General features: G+C 42.7%; 1 protein-coding gene across 2 annotated transcripts in view; it reads right to left on the reverse strand.

Annotated features, from left to right (window-relative positions):
• The window catches only part of SHROOM3 (shroom family member 3), a 138,494-nt gene that overhangs the window by 51,843 nt on the left and 73,398 nt on the right, over positions 1–13,253 (reverse strand). The gene's annotated exons all lie outside the window — the stretch shown is intronic.

Genomic DNA, 13,253 nt, shown 5'->3' on the forward strand with positions numbered 1-13,253 from the left:
CCCTGTACTGTGTAAATGCAGACATTGGGTTAAATCAGTAATCAAGTTAAGCATCTGAGTTTTTTATTCATGCCTTTACTCTTGGCAGTCTACTAAACCTGGTGTCCTCCAAAAGCAAGAACGCCCATGGTTGATTTGAGTTCTTTCATTCATTAAATGTACTGTATATTCTACTTTTCTTCCAGAAACTCAAGATGGCCTATGGTGGCGCTCCTGTTTCCATCCTCACAACAACAATCCCATGTGGTGGACTGGACTGAGAGAGTGACTGGCCCAAATCACCTGGTGAACTTCCATGGCTCTCCCTGGCCCTAATCCAGTATCTTCATCACTGTACCACACTGGCTTCCAAACAGAATCCAACATATTAGCAGAACATCAGGTTGTGGAAGGCTGAGCAAGAAGCATCTGCACAGGGACCAAAAAAGTTAAGACAGCAGGTATACCTGCCATCCTGATATTTTGATGTCCCCTTCCCTATGGACACCCTTGGCTGAGCTATGTTATTTTCATTCTTTTTAACTGGAAAAGCCAGTAATAATCACACTGGATGTTCTGCAGGCATGTCATCTACAAATGAGTTAGTTTTTCCCAAATGAAGGCCAACTATAATAAAAACCTGATGGAGGGGAGGGGGAAACAAGAGATGCTGATATCCTAGGATGGTAATTCCCACCCTAAACTCCAATTCCTTGGAGTTTCAATTCCTTGAAAGAACTCCTCTGGAATTGAGAGAAAGATTGGTTTGAGTATTTCCACCAATGCAGCATTTTCTTTTTTAAATTATGAACGAGAACTTCTATCACCTTCAGATCAAACATTAAAGCGGAAAGATCCCATCTTCTCTTGGAATAACCCTGGAAGAGTATAGCTTTGTAAGAGAGGGAATATTTTATACATACTCTATCTGATTAGATTCTCTCTCTGTCTCTCTATCACAAACACACAAACCCACACAACCTCTATCCTTACGCGTAGTCATCAATGAAAAAGAGATGTCTTACCCTTCTTATCCCAGGATTTCTTTGGATGGTGTGGGTGGTAGTGAAAGGAACAGATTGTTTCTTCACTAATATGGCCTTAGGGAAAGGATCTTTAGGAAAATGAACTCTTGTTTCTTGCAGGAGACTACTAAACTTCTCTCTGCACTAGAGGATTACGGGTACTTAAGAGAATCACTCACATGTACATTTTTAGCTTGTGCCAAGCGTGTTTAAGCTAGGAGTGTTTAAGCTAGGAGTGTTTAAGCTAAAGAACAGTTCATTTTGTTCTTTAGTCAAGAGTGAATAGACATTCCAAGGCATTTAAACACAGCCATAGACCTTCTACCCCAAGCTTTTAACCCTTCTGGGTAAACCCAGATATTAGCAGAAACCCAGAAATCAGGGGTCAGTTACCACATTGATGGGCAGGTGGACACAATCCTGACCCCCTTTATGTAATTTCTTCCCAATGTTTTGCCGGGTTAGAAAGAACGAAACAGAGATTGCGGAAAGACTTATAGGAACTCGGCACCTTAACTCTGCTCTCATTCACAGCTTGCTGCAGTCTTTCCCATCACTGACATCTGTCCCCCCACAAATTCCTTCTGGTAGAAAAAGGAACTTGACAAGAAACTGGTTACCACCCATTTCTACAAGAACTAGTATAGTGCTGAAGGAGATAGGCCAGAAATTAGAGTAACATGTAGATTTGAGAATGGATTTCAAGCACTAGGAGAAGACCTGAAGCACGGAAAGGACACAGAGAAGGAAATCTCTTCACACATTGAGCGTTCCCCCCACCAGTTCTGTGTCAAGGAGAATGACGGGCAGCAGCTATTCACATTCACAGGGCAAGAGTGCAGGAGGTAAAAACTAGGTATAGGCAGAAATACAGTAGAAGAGCTTCTTCCATCCCATTAAGTAGGGAGGAAAAAGGGCTTGATCCAAATCTGGAACACTGGTCAATCCAGGATGGCAAACACAGCGGCTACGATTAAATAACTACAGCGTTATTTCAAACATAGGTAAAGGTAAAGGTTTCCCTCGACGTAAAGTCCAGTCGTGTCCGACTCTAGGGAGCGGTGCTCATCTCCGTACTAAGCCTTGGAGCCGGCGTTGTCATAGACACTTCCGGGTCATGTGCCCAGCATGACAACTTGGAACGCCGTTACCTTTCAGACATAAACCCACTGAAATAAAAAAGCAGTAACAGTCAATATTCTGCATGAACAGAGGGAACCCTTAACATTGCCAAAGCAACCAACCCTTTTTTGCTTTCAAAATCCAATTTAAAAAGGAAGTTGGCGGGGTGTGTGTGTTTATTTGTTTAGTTGCTTCCGCCTCTTCGTGACTTCATGGACCAGCCCACGCCAGAGCTTCCTGTCGGTCATCAACACCCCGAGCTCCCCCAGGGACGAGTCCGTCACCTCTAGAATATCATCCATCCATCTTGCCCTTGGTCGGCCCCTCTTCCTTTTGCCCTCCACTCTCCCTAGCATCAGCATCGTCTCCTGGGTGTCCTGTCTTCTCATGATGTGGCCAAAGTATTTCAGTTTTGCCTTTAATATCATTCCCTCAAGTGAGCAGTCTGGCTTTATTTCCTGGAGGATGGACTGGTTGGATCTTCTTGCAGTCCAAGGCATTCTCAGAATTTTCCTCCAACACCACAGTTCAAAAGCATCTATCATCCTTCTCTCAGCCTTCCTTATGGTCCAGCTCTCACAGCCATATGTTACTACGGGGAACACCATTGCTTTAACTATGCGGACCTTTGTGGTCAGTGTGGTGTCTCTGCTCTTAACTATTTTATCGAGATTTGTCATTGCTCTTCTCCCAAGGATTAAGCGTCTTCTGATTTCCTGACTGCAGTCAGCATCCGCAGTAATCTTTGCACCTAGAAATACAAAGTCTTTCATTGCTTCTACATTTTCTCCCTCTATTTGCCAGTTATCAATCAAGCTGGTTGCCATAATCTTGGTTTTTTTCAGGTTTAGCTGCAAGCCAGCTTTTGCACTTTCTTCTTTCACCTTCATCATAAGGCTCCTCAGTTCCTCTTCGCTTTCAGCCATCAAAGTGGTATCATCTGCATATCTGAGATTGTTAATGTTTCTTCCAGCAATTTTAAATCCAGCCTTGGATTCCTCAAGCCCAGCATGTTGCATGATGTGTTCTGCGTACAAGTTGAATCGGTAGGGTGAGAGTATACAGCCCTGCCGTACTCCTTTCCCAATCTTAAACCAGTCCGTTGTTCCGTGGTCTGTTCTTATTGTTGCTACTTGGTTGTTATACAGATTCTTAAGGAGGCAGACAAGATGACTTGGTATCCCCATACCACTAAGAACTTGCCACAATTTGTTATGGTCCACACAGTCAAAGGCTTTAGAATAGTCAATAAAACAGAGATAGATGTTTTTCTGAAACTCCCTGGCTTTTTCCATTATCCAGCGGATATTGGCAATTTGGTCCCTAGTTCCTCTGCCTTTTCTAAACCCAGCTTGTACACATGGCAATTCTCGCTCCATGAATTGCTGAAGTCTACCTTGCAGGATCTTGAGCATTACCTTACTGGCATGTGAAATGAGTGCTACTGTTCGATAGTTTGAACATTCTTTAGTGTTTCCCTTTTTTGGTATGGGGATATAAGTTGATTTTTTCCAATCTGATGGCCATTCTTGCGTTTTCCAAATTTGCTGGCATATAGCATGCATTACCTTGACAGCATCATCTTGCAAGCTTTTGAACAGTTCAGCTGGGATGCCGTCGTCTCCTGCTGCCTTATTAGCAATGCTTCTTAAGGCCCATTCAACCTCACTCTTCAGGATGTCTGGCTCTAGCTCACTGACCGCACCGTCAAAGCTATCCCCGATATTGTTATCCTTCCTATACAGGTCTTCCATATATTCTTGCCACCTTTTCTTGATCTCTTCTTCTTCTGTTAGGTCCTTGCCATCTTTCTTTTTGATCATACCCATTTTGGCCTGAAATTTACCTCTGATGTTTCTAATTTTCTGGAAGAGGTCTCTTGTCCTTCCTATTCTATTGTCTTCTTCCACTTCCACACATTGCTTGTTTTAAAATAATCCCTTATCTCTTCTGGCTAACCTCTGGAATTTTGCATTTAATTGGGCATATCTCCCCCTATCACTGTTGCCTTTTGCTTTCCTTCTTTCTTGGGCTACTTCTAGTGTCTCAGCAGACAGCCATTTTGCCTTCTTGGTTTTCTCTTTCTTTGGAATGTATTTTGTTGCCGCCTCCTCAACCATGTTGCGGACTTCTGTCCATAGTTCTTCTGGGACCCTATCTACTAAGTCCAGTCCCTTAAATCTATTCTTCACCTCCACTGCATATTCCTTAGGAATATTAGTGAGCTCATATCTAGCTGATCTGTGGGTCTTCCCTAATCTCTTTAGTCTGATCCTAAATTGTGCAAGAAGAAGTTTGTGATCTGAACTACAGTCAGCTCCAGGTCTTGTTTTTACCGACTGTATAGATGTCCGCCACCTTTGGCTGCAAAGGATGTAGTCAATCTGGTTTCGGTGTTGTCCATCTGGGGAAGTCCATGTATAAAGCCGTCTCTTAGGTTGCTGGAAGAGAGTGTTTGTCATGCACATTGAGTTGTCTTGGCAAAATTCTATCAGCCTATGTCCTGCTTCGTTTTGTTCACCCAGGCCATGCTTACCTGTAATTCCAGGTGTCATTTGACTGCCCACCTTAGCATTCCAGTCTCCCGTGATGAAAATAACATCTCTTTTAGGTGTGTTGTCCAGTAGGTGCTGCAGATCCTCATAGAACTGCTCTACTTCAGCTTCTTCAGCATCTGTGGTTGGGGCGTATATTTGGATCACTGTGATGTTAGATGGCTTGCCCTCAATTCGAATTGAGATCATTCTATCGTTTTTTGGATTGTATCCAAGCACTGCTTTAGCCACTTTACTATTAATTATGAAGGCTACTCCATTTCTTCTGTGGTCCTCTTGTCCACAGTAGTAGATCTGCTGGTCATTTGATGTGAAGTGGCCCATTCTAGTCCATTTCAGTTCACTGACGCCCAGAATGTCTATCTTTAATCTTGACATCTCACCAATAACCACATCCAATTTGCCCTGGCTCATAGATCTTACATTCCAGGTTCCAATGGCGTGTTGATCCTTAGAACATCGGATTCGCCGTTCACCACCAGCACCGTCGGCCGCTAGCCGTCCTTTCGGGTTTGAGCTAGCTGCGTCATCACGTCTGGGGCTAGTTGAACTCATCCTCTGTTCCTCCCCAGTAGCATTTTGACCATCTTCGGACCTGGGGGTCTCATCTTCCGATGGTACACCGACATATCTCTGGTTGTACTGATCCATGTAGTTTTCACGGCAAGAATACTGGGGTGGGTTGCCATTACCTTCCCCAGGGATCGCATTTAGTCTGACCTCTCTGTCATGACCTTCCCGTCTTGGGTGGCCCTTCACGGTTTAGCTCATGGCATCATTGAGGTGCTCAAGCTCCAGCACCACGACAAGGTAACGATCCTTTGCTGAAGGTTGGCGGGGTAGGTACCTGTTAAGTATGAAAGCAAACTTCTTCAACCTAGTGCTCTCCAGATGTTTTGGATTACTATTTCCATCTTCCCTAGCAAACAGGTCAATTAAAAAAAATCAGTTTTTTTAATACTTATGGTTTTAAAAAGAAAAAAGGTCCAGATGATTTAATGATCAATGGGTTCAGACCAAATGTAAAGAGCAAATGATATCAATTAAGTGGTGGGTGTTTCTCTTGAAAAGGTGGTAGGCTTCTTAAAAGATCCTTCTGGTTTTTTTCTTCTGCCACTCTTTCTCACCTATGTATAATCTGGAACTGCAGTCAAACTGGAGGTGATGACTGTTTTATTGGGGGGGGGGAGTGTTAAGTGGGTGGGAAGGAAGTGGTTTATCAGCAGGCTGAAGTGTAATGGCCTCACACTTCTCTAGCTAGCTTGGGAGTTGAACTCCAGTCATGCTAATCTTAATTCTATCCCTCACATACTTTGGGGCCAAATCCTGAAATTCCCACTCAACAAAAAAGCCTTTCATCATTTTTAGATCTAGTGCATGCTTCTGCCAATTCAGCTGATTTTTGAAAGATACTCTAATCATGATACACCCTAAGAACTTAATAAAATAAAAAGGAAATAGTCCTGCCATGCTTCCTCCCATGTTTTCAGAGTAGTTATTTACATTGCCACATAATTTTTATTGGCTTCTGGCAACCTTCTCTCTCTTTCCTTATTATTTTCCTATTTCCTCATAATGACCTACCCTAACCACAGAATCACTCACGGTTGGAAAAATCTGCATTAGAGCAGAGGAAGATCAAAAGACAAGATTGTTGTCCAAAGTGCCCTTGATCAATAAGCACTTTGCATGACCCTAATTTGTGTATTGGATGTGTGGGTATGCTATTTTATGCACTGTAGCCCCAAGAATGCATAAAACGATAAACGAAAGATACGTATATAAGCATGCATAGTCACTCTACTCTTATCTGGGCTCAGAAATTAAGTACGACCAAGCTATTATTTGGATGGGAGACCACAAGGTAATATCAAAGTTTAGCCTGGATATACAGGGCAGTTGATTCTGGGAAATAGCAACGGTAAGCCACTTCTGTACTGCCGTCCAGAAAACTACATGGATGTGTCCACGAACTCATTTGACTTGATGGAAACTTCACTTTTACTTTAAACTCAGTTAACCTATCCTCTCCATTGGAAATCTGGAGACAGATATATGAACCCAACTGTGCAGTTTTGTTGCAAATATTACTGAAGCTTGATTGATAACTGGCAAATAGAGGGAGCAAATGTAGAGGCAGTAAAAGACTTTGCATTTCTAGGTGCAAAGATTACTGCAGATGCTGACTGCAGTCAGGAAATCAGAAGACACTTAATCCTTGGGAGAAGAGCAATGACAAATCTCGATAAAATAGTTAAGAGCAGAGACATCACGCTGACAACAAAGGTTCACATAGTTAAAGCAATGGTGTTCCCCGTAGTAACATATGGCTGCGAGAGCTGGACCATAAGGAAGGCTGAGCGAAGGAAGATCGATGCTTTTGAACTGTGGTGTTGGAGGAAAATTCTGAGAGTGCCTTGGACTGCAAGAAGATCAAACCAGTCCATCCTCCAGGAAATAAAGCCAGACTGCTCACTTGAGGGAATGATATTAAAGGCAAAACTGAACTACTTTGGCCACATAATGAGAAGACAGAACACCCTGGAGAAGATGCTGATGCTAGGGAGAGTAGAAGGCAAAAGGAAGAGGGGCTGACCAAGGGCAAGGTGGATGGATGATATTCTAGAAGTGACGGACTCGTCCCTGGGGGAGCTGGGGGTGTTGATGACCTACAGGAAGCTCTAGCGTGGGCTGGTCCATGAAGTCACAAAGAGTCGGAAGCGACTGAACGAATAAACAACAAAAGTCAACACATATTTGTATTGCATCCATCTGATTTTTTAATCATTATCAAATATGAGGCAGGATTATGTTTGTTGATCTTAATTACTCCTTTGACTTGTATTTCCCCAATTTCAAGACTCATAAAACTCAAAAATTAGAACCTCAAAAGAAGAATGAAGAGGTAGACTTCCATTTTCCAAACTCATCAATGATACTTTTAAGTTCACTCCCATTTGTGCTGTCACTTCTCCAATATCATGATTTACTAAAGGCTGCAGATATTTATGCATGTTTTGCTCCCACTCATGAGGCGTCAGTAGTTCCTATACAACAGCTCAGGGGAGGGAGAATAAATCTGTTTTAACTCTTTTGTATACATTTATCACTAGATTGCAAGTTGGTTGTACCTGCAAGTTAAAACACTGTTAGAATAAAAACGTAAGAAATCATTCTAGGAGCTTCTACCAACAGAACTCGTCAGCAAACTCAGCAAAAAACATGGTGGACTGAAACACATCAGACAATATTTTGGGGGTGAACTACATGTAATTCAATCCTGTCTTCAAGTTTTCAGCATTGTCAAGACTTAAGTCCCTTCTGAATGAACTGTGCTGTTAAAATAAAATTTGCTGTTCATTCTAGTAACGTACCTACTTCTCTTGATTTTTTTAAACTTGTATTTTCTGCTATCATTAATGTTTTCACACCAACTCTGACTTTCTCGTGGCTCTAAAAATCTGTTTTGTTACTTGTTTCCCCAAACTATACTTCTCTAGTTCCTAGCTTCAGCTTGTTTCTCCATTTCTGAAACAAATATAAAATATTTTCTTCCAATCTCACTCTTGCAGGGATCCTGGGTCTTTTCTATGCTAGCTTTTAGCATTTGTTTATTCTATGTTTTAAACTAAAACCATAAACATCTCCAAAAGACAGTAAAAGAGACTAAGAAGAAGTAGCAGACTGCAGAAGAGAAATTGCTTCGGATTTCCTCCATATCGTGAGGCTCCTTGGGCTCCATACTCTGGGCATCAGCATAAAAGGGCCCATTCTCTACCTCCTCCTGCTATTTTAGAAACAAATGGAAGAATTACCCCTGTCTCTTCAAATACTATAGAATGACCTAACAACTTAACAGTCTGGTGCAATTCCAGCAAGATGTGAATGGTTTGCTCAGACACAGTTTTTGCTAGGGACCATTTTCTTTTTCCACTGTTATAATAACTGGAGTTGACTCTACCCCCCCACCCCCAAAGAAGACAATTTAGAAAGAAGTAGGAACAAAGTTGAAGATAGGGCAGGGCTGTTGCTCTTCTTCAGTGTCAACCTTGGCAACTTTAAGATGTGTGGACTTCAACTCCCAGAATTCCCCAGCCAGCCATGCTTATGGATGTTCATTGAGTTTAGGAAGAGGAAATGTCCAACCTACTGAAACAAAAGATACGTTGGAACACAACCCCACAGCTGCAAAAAGAGCAAACTCATAACAGTGACTCCAAATCCTTAAAGGGGACTCATTCCCATTCTGGCTCCATGCAGGTGTAGTTGAGTAGATCTTCATTGCTGCCTTATTCATCATGCTGGTCTTTCCCTCTCCTCCGCCTTCTCTTGAGAGCAAGGAGCTGGCTGCAAAACCCTGTTAAGCCACCCCAAACACAAATCCAGATATCATACTCACTGATACAGTGGTATCGCAGTCACTGCAATTGATTAATGGGGGACCAGAAATGCAAGAAACAGAATTCCTCATCTCCAAAAACACAATGGTCAAGATGGACCCATTAATCTCGTCAGCTGGGCCAGATAGCCTTTGCAAAGACTGGTGCTGGCAGGGATTTCCATGATGAATAGCCTGAAATTTGGATCCCTGCAAATGTCACAATCCCTTTCAGCAAATCGCTTTTTATAGCTGAGAGTCTGCCTGCAATATAAATTAGCTCTTTCGTGGTTTCAGGGGAGGCTGGTAAGTATTCAGTAAAGATGAAATATCTTCTTGCTTGATGGGCTTAATTTTAAACTTGCTCCTCTGAAGCCCGACCCCATCCTGGCTTTGCGACCTGCCAGCCAAATCCTGTTAAGCACCCATCGCTGTCAACGTTTATTTCAAGCAAAAGGGCAAGGCTAGCTTCTTAAGAATCAGAGAGCAGAAGGGCCAACTGAGGCAGGAGGACTGTGAAACAGGCAAGAGAGATAACTAATTAGCATCCGGCCTGTGAAGCCAGGACATGTGCATTGTTAGCTTCGCATTTCCGGCTCACATCTGGCTGCTCTGTGTTAAGCAGTGGGTTCACTGATTCTGCAAGCTCAACAAGAGGACATAAATCTCCACGGAATCCAGGGTGATCCGGTGGTTTCAAGCGGTCCAAGGATCAACATCCAAATGATCACAATTGTTCCAAAATGTCAAAGGATTATACAAGCCAGATACAAGCAGACGCAAGTCCAAATCCAGGCAAAGCAAACTTTTTAGAGCAAGGGAGGAAAATGGGAAGACAATGCTAAAACAATACTGTGCTGCTGAAAACTTTGTCATTGTTTCTCCCAATTTCTGACCTGTAAGTGTGCCGAGACACAAACCGTTCTGGAAGAGAGACAAGTTCCTTGCCCAGCCGTTGTGGCAGAAAAGAACAAGGCTTGGGAGAGAAAACATAAAGCTAGTCTTTCCTCTTAATTAGTGTTTCTCAACCTTGGCAACTTGAAGATGTGTGGACTTCAACTCCCAGAATTCCCTAGCCAGCATGGCTGGCTGGGGAATTCTGGGAGTTGAAGTCCACACATCTTCAAGTTGCCAAGGTTGAGAAACACTGCTCTTAACCATCGTTTATCACTACAGTTAATTAAATTGCTAATTATCTCCTGGTTCCTTCCAATCTCCCTCTCTTCCTCTCTGATATATCTAGCTTTTGACAATACACAACTGTATGGGGATTTAATCCAATAGTTAACTGATAATCAGCAAAAAGAATAGTATTTTATTTTCCAAGTAAACCATGGAATTAAAAAAACCATTATTCTTTTACGGGCTATTGTTTTCTGAGATGGTTTCATATTTTTCATGATTGTATTGCATTTTTCTAGTTTTATCTGTACTGTAAATGGCTGAGAGGTGGTTCAATTTGGCAGCATACAAATACAATAAATGAACAGATAAAGAAATGTGCTGGGTGGGCTGGCAAGACAGCCTTCAAAAATGTACTGCCCTCCAATGCACTGCAGACAAATCTCTTCATCCGCAGCCAGCGTGAGCGAAGATGGGAATCGTGGTTAACATGTTTGATTGAGGAAGACGGTTGAAAGCGATCCGGCAGATTTTTAGCCATCAATTAAAACAGCTTTGAGCTCTTTCCAAAGGAAAGGCTGTCACGGAATAAAACAAAAACAAGCGAAGAAAACCTTGGATGAACCATCCCAGATAAAATACAGAAAAATAACAGACAGATAATGTGACCTTTTATTTGTGTCAGACTATGGGAAACCCACCAACGAGTTGTCCTTGAAATGTGAATTAATGTTATTTTCATGGGAACATCCCAAGGGGATTGTTGTACGGTTTAGTAGCCTAACATAACATTTGGAACTTTTACAATAATAAAGGAGTCTTAATTTACTCTTGAACTGCCTGAACCTTCAACGTGAATCACAAGCAGCAGCTTCATGTAGATTTAAAAAGCAATGTGTACGGCAACGTGGGCATCCTCTTTTGTCACCTTGCACCATGAGAAGACTGTTCCTTCTTCGGTTCCTATCTGTTTCAGAAGCCAGACCGGCTTCATCTTCCTGAACAGTTTTCTATTTTCTTCCTATTCTGCTCTTGTCTATTCCCCCCCACCCCCATTTTAGGGATCCAGAGCCTCCCTCATCACTTGAGAACCAGGCAACGTTTCACCATCTCCTCCCCAAACGCTTTTTTCCCCCAACAGCCACAACTTGGCATCTTCTGCAGGCGGAGTGCCTGGGCCAAGCGTTCATCAAACAGACAGGACAAGCCCCTTCCGTACTCGCTCTTTTACACTCCTTACACTCAGGAGCCAAGTGAAACATCAGAACAGACCCTGATCATGACAACCCTTGCTGTTCTTGTGACGCAGTTGTTTACAGCTAACCAAAGAATCAAAAGACAGAAGTGTCAGGAAAACAAAAGGAAAGGTATTCAATCACATCTGAGAAAACTGTATCTCATTAGCCACCCTTTCAGATGCAAATCCACCAGAAAGATTTTAATTAAAAGCTTAATCTTGACAGTGTTCCCTTGCACAGCGCTTGTTAAACAATCACAGGCAGTTTTGTCTATACCATTGTCATGCGCCCTGTATGTGCCTGCCAGAAAAAATCAATATCTATGTTTACATTTATTCAAATTAAACTAATTTGTCTGAACTGCATTAATTTGTGGTGTTAGGCAGATTGGAATCGGTGAAAAATCTGGAATTTTGGATGGGGGGCAGGCAGGAAAAGCAAGATACGAAAGGGCCTTCTGTTAGTGTCAAAACATGTCGTTTATGCAAGGAAGGGTTCAGACTGGATCTCCATCATCGCTCCCTCAATTTCAGCTGCAACTCTGCTTGAGGTCATGAAGAGATTACTGCTAATCAGAATAATCCATTTGGGCTATAAAGAAATCTCATAAAAGGAGATGGAGCAAATATAAGCGACAAAAATAGATATCCACGGCCCCAACAATGAATGGACGGGGCTCGATTTCTTCCCTTCTGCAGAGGGTACTCTGAGAGATTTCTACTTTTCTTTCTTAGCATTTTACAGCCATTACTTTCTCCATTTCAATAAATCTGTATTAAGGCAGAGACTCCTTTGAGTGAAGCGTGACTCTTGGTGACTGGCGTCACCGTCTATTAAAACTGCCACCTGCCCAAATAGCAGCTGAGAACAGGTCAGCAGGAACAGCTGGTTTGGATGGGCAAGTGAGCAAATCCCTAGTAATACCCATACTGCAGCTGGGGGGTGGTGGCCCCAAAAGCATCCTTACTGCATGAGAACAGTCCCATCCCTGAGGCTGCAATGATTTTGTAGAACTTCAGGGGCCTAATAAAGATGATGGATGGATGGATGGATGGATGGATGGATGGATGGATGGATGGATGGATGGATGGGTCTATGGATGGGGTGACTTAAGACTGTTCCAGCCTTACCCCACAGCCTTACCCTACTAATGTCTAGGTCTATGGTTAGGGGTGTATATATAACAACAATATATACTTTCAAAATGAATATATTACGTTTTTAATATATTATGTGTGGCTTATCCCACAGATGGTTACACCCACATATATACTTACATATACATCTATACATAAAAGAACCATTGTGGTGCAGTAGTAAAGGGGTTGCACTGGGGAGATCTAGTGCTAGTCCATCTTCAGCCATGGACGTTCCCTGGGATCCTTTGGGACAGTCCTTCCTTCTCTGCCCATAAGACAGCGTGGACTAGGAGTGGGGGGACCCAGTTCTAGTCCTCCCTTACCCACAGAAGTCTCCTGGGTGACTCTGGACCATTCTCTCTGTCAGCCCAACCAACCTCCCCAGATTGTTGTTCTGGGGGAAAAGGAGAGGAAGGCATGCTATGCTACATTATCTTGAGCTCCTGAACTGAAGCTGGAATAACTATCTAATAAATACATAAATCTAGTTCTCTTTTTTTTCCCCGCCATGACAATCTCACAAGATGGTCATCCTCAGGATGAAGCACTTGTCCAGGGGCCACTTTCAAAGCTTTATAGCTGGGCCGAGATGGAATGAACATCCCGTTTCCAAGCCCAACAGATTAGGCAATAAAAAACGGTGCCGTATCTCAAACGCAGAGTATGGCAGGGCTGCTCTTCCCACCACTCCAGCC

Source organism: Candoia aspera, chromosome 8 (genome assembly GCF_035149785.1).
Source record: "Candoia aspera isolate rCanAsp1 chromosome 8, rCanAsp1.hap2, whole genome shotgun sequence".
In the NCBI taxonomy this organism is placed as follows: domain Eukaryota; kingdom Metazoa; phylum Chordata; class Lepidosauria; order Squamata; family Boidae; genus Candoia; species Candoia aspera.